The following is an 11,551-nucleotide window of genomic DNA, read 5'->3' on the forward strand; positions in this document are numbered from 1 at the left end:
AGGCGAGAGCAGGAAAAACTAGTTCTTTGGGTAACCATGCAGCACGGAGGGTTTCTACACGATGGACAGTATTTTGCAATTACACGGCAACTCCAGACTGGCAAAGAAGTGGAGGGATTACTTTCATGTTTCCACTTAGGCTCTCAAGAGTCTAAGAGAGAGCCAAAGGAACCTCGAGCATTATTCCTCCTCCAGAGTAATGGCTTTGAGTTATCAGCTTTTTACTAAAACTGCCTACTAGTTTTATCCTACTAAGTTTTTGCTTATTATGGACTAAAGTTCTAAACAAGACTTTAAGAAAAAGATTAAATTAATCATCTAAAAGGACAGTAAATACATTGAAATATTTGGGTTTCAGTTGACTGCTAAGGCACACTTCCAGGGTTCAATTTTTTTTTAATGTGCTTTGAGCTACCCACCATAAGCTTAATGCCAATTTAGCATGCTCAGCTTTCATATCAACCATGGCAATTCCTTCTCTTTACAGTAAATTTAGAGGTAGAAAACACTTTCTCCTCACCTAAAAAGCATGCAGAAACTAGTGCTGTCTCTCTTAGCTCAAAACTTTGCTGTCTCTCTTAGCTCAAAATTACCCAAGACACTGATGATACCACAATTGCTTGCTCAGATTTCTAAGCCCTTAAACTACTTCACCTCGGATGATGCTCAGCAGCTGCACGTTTTACTTTGCCTGTGGCATGTAAGAAGGGAGAAACATTTAGCTAACATTTCTCTGACTATTAAGGGGCCGCTCAAGGTAAACACCCTAGCAAATACGTTAGTGCTTGGCTCATGTTCTGCATCTGCATATCCTTAAGGCTGACTGCCTTGGATTATCATATTCCTGCTGCTCTAAACAGTCTATTTTTATTCCAGTTCTGCAGTGTTAAAGCTTAACTGAAAAGACTGTGGGGATTACAACAGATGAAAGAATGCTAGGGAGCAAAGAGGGTGAATACAGCAGGAAAGTATCATATTTTTATCTCCAATGAAGCAATAATAAAACAAAAACCCAGCAATATAAGCAGGTCTTAAGGTTTGTCCTCCCCCCTCTTTTTAAAGCCTCTATTCCACAAAACATTTGCGATTATGAGGATTTAATTTAAAAAAAAAAAATTAAAAGGCATTTACCACACTCAAATGAAATGCCATAAATATCTGCACCAATCTCTCCCTACACAGCTCAGCATCCTCCGCGCCAGCCGGCTGCATCACATGTTCCTGGGGGTGATGTCATCCTTCCCGAGCCGGGCGGCTGCAGCTCCCGCCGCCGCGGTGCCGCCGCAGTGCCCGCAGCCTCGGTACCCACCCGCAGCCACGGGCGAGGAGAGGGGTCGCTGGCAGACCCATTCCCGGCGTGGCCAGCTCCATGGAAAAGTACAACCCACGCCTGCACGGTGCAGCTGGGCAAGTATGAAATTCCAGAGCGTTTTCATTCCCGTGGCACATTCTTCTCTTTTGGAAGCACAATGTATGTGCATCTATGGCACATATTTATGCTGTTCTTTTTGGTATCCAGTTTACCTGAAGAGGCACTCTTATTTTAAAAATGTTGTTTCTAATAATAAATCCTACATCTTTTAAAGACAATTTCAGTCTTATATAGGAAAATCATTCTTTATATTTTCAACACCTATTAAAGAAATACTTATTTTACAGTTTTGCATTTTTAATAGGTAGTATATGCCTTTCTATTGCCCATCATACAGACTCTTTTCCCTTACTACCAGTCAGGAGGGAGGATGCTCAAATTATGCTAATTAATATTCAATTTCAGTAGATTAAGTAACACACGACTACATAGCCCACTTCAATTTAAGAGGTTCCCCCCACCCCTTACAAAGAATTACAGAATTACACAATTCTGTGAGTTATATAGTCTTTTACTAAAGCTGTCTTATTACAGAGCAGTTATTGAAATGTTCTATCACACAACTTAAGATATTTAAAACATGCCAATAGGAAACAAGCAAAGTAATCTAAACTCTTTATCCAGATGTATACATTAGAAAATTAGAAGTCTTCCCCACAAACACACACCCCGTCACATCTTTGCCCCTACAAGTTCAAAGCCAGAAGACACCATCAACTAGACAAATGTAAAAAACTACACTGTCTGTGCTTTTTCTCATGTTGTATGAAGCTAAGATATTTTGCCGCAACATATTATTTTATAAATAATATATTACATTATTTTATAAGTTAAAACATCCATGAAAAGACAGCATTTTTGGGTAGAGTTATCAACCCTAGGAGGTTTCCGAGAGATCTTTACCCAAATGGCCAGGGCAGATTCCTCTCATTTGGGCTGCAAGTGTTCCCAAATCTGGTGAAGACCTGGTGCAGAGCTGCATGTCCACCTGCCCTGGAAACCAGAGAGTAACCCAGTGTAAAGGAGCCATCTTTGCCTGGAAATCATAGCATTCCTGTAACTTTGCTGCTCTCCAGTTACCCAACTTGCTGAAACTTCCCACAGGTATTTAAATACAGTGAAAAAGTCACCTTTAGAGCTGTAACACACTGGGTCCTTGTGTGGAAGTTTACACAACGCCTTATTAGTGTAAGACCGAGGCTTCCTTCACATGCAGAAAACAAGGTAACTCTGTTGTCATCTCGTACTGCAACGATCAGTAACTAGTCAGCCACACAATTACATGAAGCAGACAAAATTGCCTCAAGCCTTTTAAGGTAACAATTTCATTACAGAAATGAGATATGAATCAGTGTTGGAAACCCCTTTCCCAAAGATGCACTGCTACCCCAAGAACACAGAAGTCTTTACTTCAGAGGTGTCTTCAGTGATGTACATTGTTCAGTTATGGCAACAAACATAAAACATGGAATCAGAAATTACATCAACAAAGACTCAGAAATTGAGGCTAAGAGCAGCACCTATTAGCAAAGAGGTTGACCAAGCACTCATCCATTGCTGTCACACACAACTGATTTGAAATTTTTCTGAAACATGGCTGGAGAAAAACATGAACAAAAAAAAGGGAATGCTCTCACCCTGAAAACTCACACCTTAAATAACACAACTGCTTTTCATCTTGCAAAATAAAAACAAGACCTTTTAACAGGCACAAACAAAAAAACCCAGACTCAACCCAGAGGTGCTTTAGCCTCTGTTTGTACTTCAGAATGATTCCCTGTCATGTCACCAACAGAAAGCAAGCACCTTATCTACCAGGCTGCTCACTCCAGTATGAGACTTCTAATCCCCGCCTCTTCTTTGACAGATATCCCATCCTGAATCAGAGAAAACTCTTTCAGTGAGTTATTTTCCAATAGACTACTCTCTTCATTTCAATGGATCTGCTTCAATAGACTTCTACTCAAAAAATCTATGCTAAAATCTACAGGAAGGAAAACCCACATAGAAATTGTACAAGCAGGACTCAGAACTGCTGATTACCTGTTACTAGGTGATAACTGGACTGATTTAGGTTAGTCTTAAGTGAAATGAAATATTTGCTAGAAGATGAGAGATACATCTATCTCCATGGGTGGGGAAGAGACTGTTTCCCAGCCAAGCAGCCATGTCCTTCATCCAGCTAAGGTAGCAGCAACTGTAAACCATTCTCCACAACTCCTTGCATCCACTAATCCTTTTGTGTTAAGGATACCTTGGAACAGAAAATCTCAAAAATGCAGCTAGTCAACGTTTAAGCAAAAAAAATCCAAGATGTTGCTGTCTTTAGCTTTTTTTCCTATTTCACAGCATGAATTATATCAACTACATGACTGAAATTTGAGCTATTCCTCTCTTTATTTGTAAATTCATCCTAGCTACATTTCAAGAGAAACTGCTTTTTAATCAAGTAAAAAGAGGGGGGAAAAAAGGAGGAATAAAGAAGCTCAAATTGAATAAAATTAGTGCAGTATTAGACTGACTAAGGTTTCATTATTTGTTCTTTTTCAGAATTCCCCGTATTACAAGATCACAGAATATTCTTAATTGGAAGGGACCCACAAGGATCATCGAGTTCAACTCTTAAGTGAATAGCCTGTACAGTGATCAAACCCATGACCTTGACATTATTAGCACCATGATAAGTCCCAGAAACCTATAGGTTTATTCAACTTTGCTTATCAGTTAACAACTGTAAATGATAAACCACAGCTGTAAGTCAATTTATACACTACCTCCCATGTTTTTCAGGTGTCCAGAAAGACAGCACAAAGCAGGTTCCTCTTATCCCATTTTAATATGGAGAAGTTTTAAAAGTTGGTGTGTAAATTTCTAAATAAGGTATTATTCCATGAAAAATAATTTTAAACAAGATATGAGGAGATTCACAGGCAGCCACTGTAAAACCTTTTACATTCTTACTGTGAAGTTCTACATAGAAACCAGTATAGATTAAGTCAGTAAAACCATTAAATTCTTTCCTTCAATCAGATTCAATGATTGCTGAACCCCACAAGTCTTTAGGTTTTTAAATGAAATCAGACTACTGAGGTAAAGGTGAGAAAGAAAACTGAACTTTCATAAGCAGGAAATGGCAAAAAAACAGCAGTAAATGAGAATATAACCCAAAGGGATTGCAAAGGCAATCAAAAGGCAACTAAAGTTAGTGCATATATGGGATTACTGATAGCTCTCCTTGATTTTGACTCAAGAATTTTAAATGCCAATTTCAATTTTATGGTAGGCTTAACTATAAATTCATACTTTTGGATGCAAGTAAAGGATTCATAGTGCAATCAGAGCTGTCAATTCACCAACTGCACTGTTATCACTTCCCGTTATAGACATTGCCTATATTCAGCACTGCTCAGCAATCTCACACCATCTTTCACATTGCAACAAAGCAAGAGAATTCAGGAAAATTATGGCATAGACTGCAGTTCTTTCTCTGAAGCTTTGTGAGCTTGCAGATGACCAGTTTCAAAACCATCTCAGGAACACTAACTTTTAAGTATGCCTGTCATGGTATCTTTAAGACCTTTCTTCTTAGAGAAAATGAGGAACTATCAGCAGGGTTTTTTAATGACATACAGGTCACTGGGCAACATTAGTAACCTTGGCATTCATCATTTATTCATTCACTTTTTCTCAGTCCAGATTCTAAAACCTCCAGGGGACTCCAACAAGGATACAGTTTAGAGGGATATAACCAAAGCGGCATGATTTCAGTGTTGTTCCAGCAGCCATAGTCATGAACTTCAGCAAAATATTTGCTGTATTCATTTAATGGTAAAAACCTAGTCCTGAATTTAAAGCAATTCTAAAGCTTTTGACTCCCTTCAGATCTGATCAGTTGAAGACCCACTCATCAGAAAATTTCATGCCTTCAAACTCTCACTTTAACCACAACAGATCACAGAAATGCCCCTCCTTTTCCCTTTTCTTTTTTTTTCCAGCTTACATTTTCCAACTTACACACTCTCCATACAAGCTGCAGGGAAGTGTAACACATCAGTACCAAGCCTGTATGCAGTGCTACCATTTGGCAATCAGGGCCTCACAGAAGCAGACAGCTGAGAAACTGCCTTGAAATAAGAAAATGAGATTAATTAGAAAGTTACTAGCTCTTTAAGCCACTTTCAGCTTTTGGCATTTTGGCTAAGTGTTGAGGTTCTCTCTTGCCATTTTTACCAGTTCCCTGGTTTATTCTGACACCGGGACACATCTCTCCTGTCTTTAAATTATGGGAAGAGCACAATATCATACAGAGAGATGTGGGACAAGAAGACTATTAGTGTACTTGGTAGTAATTACTCAAACAAGATCAAATTCATTGACTGAATGACCATCCCTTTCTTGGAAGCTGACGTACTCATCTATTGCTCAGTTAATTACTTATTAATCAGCAATTAGCAGAAACTAGCTACCTCAGGTGTGTACTGCAAAACTTGATGAAGAGCTGCCTTAAGAACGTAAGTTGAAGAAAACTCCAAATCCTAAATCAGTGTTAAAAATCTGCAATTTCCTTTTAAGTGGGTAACAAGAACCTTAGAGCTATCCATATTTTGTACCGAGGTCCTTTCCAACCTGAATTACCCTTTGATTCTATGAAATGTGTAGACAGAAGTACAAATGTCCATTTTTCAACTGAAACTTGAGACCATCAAAATCTCAAAAGTTTCCTGCTTTAACATGAGGGCAACTGTGTTATTAAATTTCTCTATCTCTTCAGGATGTTCAGTCTGTTCCTGCTGTCCTACCAGCATTGTTGGAAGTTCATTTGTTTTGGTGGGAACTGCTCATCCATCTCTAAGCGCTGCAATACTTCAATTCACTGCCCTGCTGAGGTAGCAAACCTTTTTGTCGTGGTGTACAGCAGCAGCACACGGCTCTCACTGCAGTCAGACACTTTCCCTGTTAACTGTTGCTACAGACAGTCACAGCTTAGGGGCCTGCACTGTCAGTTCACCAGGAGGGTACCCAGTCTCCTATAAAAGAATGGTTTAACACGCAGTTGTTTTAACGAGGTCTGTAAGCAATTTTACTTATTCTTCTGTTCAAAACACAGATCAAGTAAAAGGCAGTAGCTTCGAAATTCTGCGCAGCAACAGCTGGAACATAACGTTTTAGATCATGTCCTTTGGCTCTTGTTCCAAATCACCATCTGGAGAAATCTTTTTCCACAGTGAAATTGATGAAGACTACAGCAAGAGCAGTAAAAATAAGCAACTTGAAAACATCTTGAAAATCATCCTGCATTGTTTTATCCGGAGTAACAATAGGAAGAACTATTTCCATCAGCCCCCAAATCAATCAAAAATACCCCAAACCCAGACTGAATATTTTTCAATAAAAAAACCTTTTTATAGCACAAGGTATTGCACTTGGGCTTTCTATCATTCACAGACCCCAAGATTTGGCATTTAATGGCTACATTTTTTTTCCTTTTCTCCACCCTTTTTTCTTTTTAAATATGCACACACTTTCACAACATTTTTGTCACCTTATGGAGATACATATGCAAAAATTAGACTTGGTTACGTTCATACTTTCAGGCACTGGTACTTAAACAACCATTTTTTTTGAATATTCCTCCTCCCTCCTCCCTTCCTTTTTTTGCAGGACATTTTATATTCCTTCTGTGGAAAAACTAGCCATTTGCAACAAGATGTATGTCAAATAACCTGATTTGTGCACAGCTCTCCTTCCTTCAAATTCCCATTTTATTAGTTTGCAGCCATAAGGAGCTTGAGCTCCAAAAGCACTGAGACACAGGAAATCTAGGATGAATCCAAGCTTCTCTGCTATATTGCAGTGCACATACAAAAGATCTATATGAGGAGGAAGGAGGAGACACTTTTCTTCATCTTGCACTGTAAAAACTGTCAGGGTCCTACTGAATCAAACACCAGAGCAAAAGAATTGTACACAGCTATAGCTCTTAATTTTAGATGTGGGGTTGCTAGAAGCATTTAGAAGGGAGAGAATAAAGTTTTACATCAGAGCATCTCCCTGTTCTATCTCTTTACTGAGTCGATTTTACTTAAAACACTGATTAACATAAGCTACTGGTTAGAATGAACCAATTCTTAAAAAAAAAAAAAAAAGAAAAAAGAAAAAAAAGAGTAGCGATCAGGAGTCAACAGGGGAATTAGAGCTTGGGTATTTCACTTTTAATATGTGAGCGGTTGCTAACAGCAACCTGTCTCTCCCTCCCTCCCTGCCTTTAAAAGGGAGAGCAAGATTAGCACGAAACACCAAAAGGGATGTCCAACACACATCTCGTTTGCTCAAGGATTACGTCAGAAATTCTAGCCTGAATTACTCTTAGCAGGTGTGTGTTCTCAACACACATGCCACGTTAATCAAAAAACACAAGACAATTGTTTTAGACACTATAAGGCAAAGAAAGCAAACAAGCAATCGCTCTGCTGAGACAATGTGAGCCACGCGCGGGCTTGGTAGCGTGGAAGCGGTGCAGCACAGCTCGATCCGCATGCGAGCGGGTGACAGCATGGCTCCCACATGCCCACCGCACTCGCAGCGGCACACATTACATCACCAGCTTTGTGCAGGGCTGAGCCATCGCTCAGCTCGGCTCGGGAGGAGCGCAGCCACATGCTGCATTCCCGGATCCATCCCCCAAACCATACGGAGGCAGAAATACGAGCGATCTGGAGTCACGTAAACCTTCCTCTCCCCATCCTGTCAAAAATGCTCCCCACCTGATCCCTTTGGCAAATTTCAGTAGAAACAAAAAGACCGTTACCACGTTATGCTTTATGAACGGATTTCACTCAAGAATAAACAGAAAGGATTTTGCAGGCTGTCATGACTAAGAAAGGGAGATTTCATTCTTCATTTATTAAATTTGTTCTAGCAGATTATCTCCTTCAGATGACAAAGGCAAGTAGCCTGAATCTCATTAGAGCTACATTTAACACAGCTCCTTAAGTACACAAATTTAACCTAAATCAAGGCTGGGTGTTCTTCGTGAACTCCATTTACTCAGCTCCAATGTCGCTGTAATGAGAGCAAGATTAACATCTTGCCTTCACTTTCTTCCATTTCTGCAAACAGCTACATGTTACTATAAATGCAGCACGTGCACTTTCAGGGCTCTGGTCAGAAGCATACTCCCAAACTCGGCACTCAAAACCAGCATTTCTCATCAGCTCACCTATCCTCAACTCATGAGTAAATTAGCTTCAAATTCATTTTTATCAAGGATATGCAGCATATGCAATACCAAGACAGACAAGACAAAGCAAGCAGCTCCCAATGGTATTTAGGACAGAAACCCATAGACATAATGTTCCAAAGACATTCAGATAACTGTTCGTTTGCATGCACAGTCAAACAATTGATATACATTACAATAGTGTCGTGTTTCTTTGGTAACAACTGTTACTTGAAAGTAGAGGTACTGCATTATACTCATAAGTGTGCAAATCAAGTTCCCCTTCAACTTAAAACAAGCAAAAAACCACATGTGAAATCTTGCTCATTTTACAGACCAAACTAGACAAAAGCTATTTAAACTTGACTGCAATTTACCACTTCCTACTACTTGCCAGCACAACAAATGCAGCCTAATAATTGTAAGAATCCACTATTTCATGCTCAGATTTTAACACCACATATATTGACACACAGATACAGTGTTAAAATAGAGATGGTTGCTCTCATTAAGATAAGAAAGCGCAGGCGATTACTTTTCTCTTAGCATAGACAGTAAGTATTCACGCATCAGCTTTATTCTTCAGCCATTCACCTCCGTAACACTACCTGCAAAATGCCACCACCAGCAAATGTTTTCTGTATTATTTTATTTCAATAGAGGGCATTCATCACGTGGGCATGTTCAAGCACCTCTGATCCATGCCTTTAAAGAACATGCTCAGACTTACCAGGCATTATGAAGTATGGTATAGACACCATGTGATACCATCTGCAAATCAGGATAACTACAATGATTCAAGAACTGGAAGTTACAATATTTTAATTAAGTTCACAAAACTGGTCTAATTTAAGCTCAATTAAATGGGTTTGCTGGTCTTCTGCTACACTGACTCACTCTACACAAAATTCTAAACACATGATTTCCTGGAAAAGCTCTTTGAGACAACAATGGGAGCTAACATTTTAATTGCATTAAAAAGTAGCAAAGTACTTTGGCAGGTATATGAATCCATTACTTCAAAAGTCTACGATGTATTTTAAAAGCACTAGGTAAGATTTTAACAATGCCTCTGCCTTCATGACTTCTGTTCCTGACATGATTAAAGATTCACAAAGTTGTCTCTGAAGATTTTAAATTCTAAAACCAATTAGCAGTCCATAGGTGTACATTTAAGTGACCTAGCAAGCTTAATTAAAAATATCAGCTTCTGTAGAGTAGAATAGTAACAAATGTGAAATTAGATTTCTCTTAGGCTGTTTTCATCTTTCTTTTATTATTTCCACCCCCAACTCTTCTCAGCAGGTTAAAACACAAGTTTACGGCATTACTAGAGCAGCAGTTGCTACATTATTTAGTTAGGCAAATATTTTTATTTTTGCAAATTATTAAATAAGAAGCATTCTTTACTAAAGTGCTTTTGGTATAGAACCACTTTTGTTGTAGACAAGTCATTCTTACTTGCTTTTGAGCTCCAATACTCTGACATCCCATTCACATTGCCAAACTCTCATATCTACTATTATTTAAAAGAAAAACAAAAAAAATCCTGAGAAATTAACTCATGTCAGAGGTTTATTGAGTCTTTCTTTTCTTTTGCCTGGCAGCTATTGTAAGCTTGAATAGGAAGTAGTATCACATCCTTTTGCAGCACAAGTCATTTTGGTATAGAGAGATAATGAATGTATTCTGGACTCAACACAAGAGAAAGTATATACATTGTACACTGAAGCACACAGTTAGACTGCAAGACCTGGACTGCAACTCCTCCGTAACAGGCTTCCCCAGAAGTTTTCATAGCTGATACATCTAACAGCCTCCCTTTTTATGCTTCCCTAACTCAGCACAACTGTATATGTCCAGTATCACCCAATGCATTTCATATATAAGAACATTCTTTCCAAGTCCTTTCTGGACACAGTTTTCCTGATATATTTTATCCTCACTCCATTGCATCAACCTTGTTCATGCTGATGATAGGTCAGTTCAGTGGCACTATTTGACCACAAGACTAATAAAATAGATGGAGTATTTTATCTACTATCTCCTTACTCTTCACAAAACATTTCATGAGGACTAGTCCTCTTCAGAGGTTACTTAACAGAACCTGGACTATATGTACAGCAATATGAGATGTCTGGAGACCCTTTCCTCTAGTAGATGCTTTGATTCAGTATACTTTAGAAGCAAGATTTAGTCCATTACCACACACAACTCAATTGCACACAAATCTATCCCAGTTAGCTCAAATCAGTACACTTCCAACATCAACTTAGTTCCAAATTCAGTAACTGAGCACCAAGCACAAACTCCATGGCTTCTAACCCTTCAAAGAAGGAGGTAAAAGCAAGCTAGCAAAATATACTTCTGTCAGAGCACTAATACTATTAGCAACAGAAATGCCTGGATTTCAAAGTGGACTAAAAATTGTACTACCATTTCAACATATGGGGAAAGCAAATATGAGGTACTTGACACTCATAAAAAGAAAAACTTAGAACTAGCACGGCTTACTCTGTCACTTGCACTTGAAATAATAACACACATGATGATGCCAAGAATCTAAGCTACAGCACCACAATCCAGCATCTCTACTTGCCTTCTTGATAGCTTTGTTTTATAAAGAAAGTTCATTTAAGAATCAAAATCAACAAAGCTAAAGTTTATTTGGATTTATGACAAAATACCTTGAATGAGTCCAAAAGGCTTCTCAGACAGGGCCAATATCAGAAGCTTAAGTTGCCTACCAAATCCGCCTGTTGCTGGCAGATGTGAGATAATCCCATCCTTACAGAAGGCTTGCTTTTGACCTCTTTGGGTAATTGACTGCCATTCAAATCACTTTTCAAATGACTGTTCTTACATTCAGATTTTTTTGAACTGTCATCCTTCAAACTTTTGGCTCAATGACTTTCTACGGATATAAGCTCCCTGACCTTATCAGACTTTTTTTTTAACCT

General features: G+C 38.8%; 1 protein-coding gene across 1 annotated transcript in view; it reads right to left on the minus strand.

The window, feature by feature from the left end:
• TRIO (trio Rho guanine nucleotide exchange factor) overlaps window positions 1-11,551 on the minus strand; it is a 255,846-nt gene that overhangs the window by 180,591 nt on the left and 63,704 nt on the right.

This window comes from Manacus candei, unplaced genomic scaffold (genome assembly GCF_025592945.1).
Source record: "Manacus candei isolate 608988 ecotype Guabito, Panama unplaced genomic scaffold, ASM2559294v1 h1tg000049l, whole genome shotgun sequence".
Lineage (NCBI taxonomy): Eukaryota > Metazoa > Chordata > Aves > Passeriformes > Pipridae > Manacus > Manacus candei.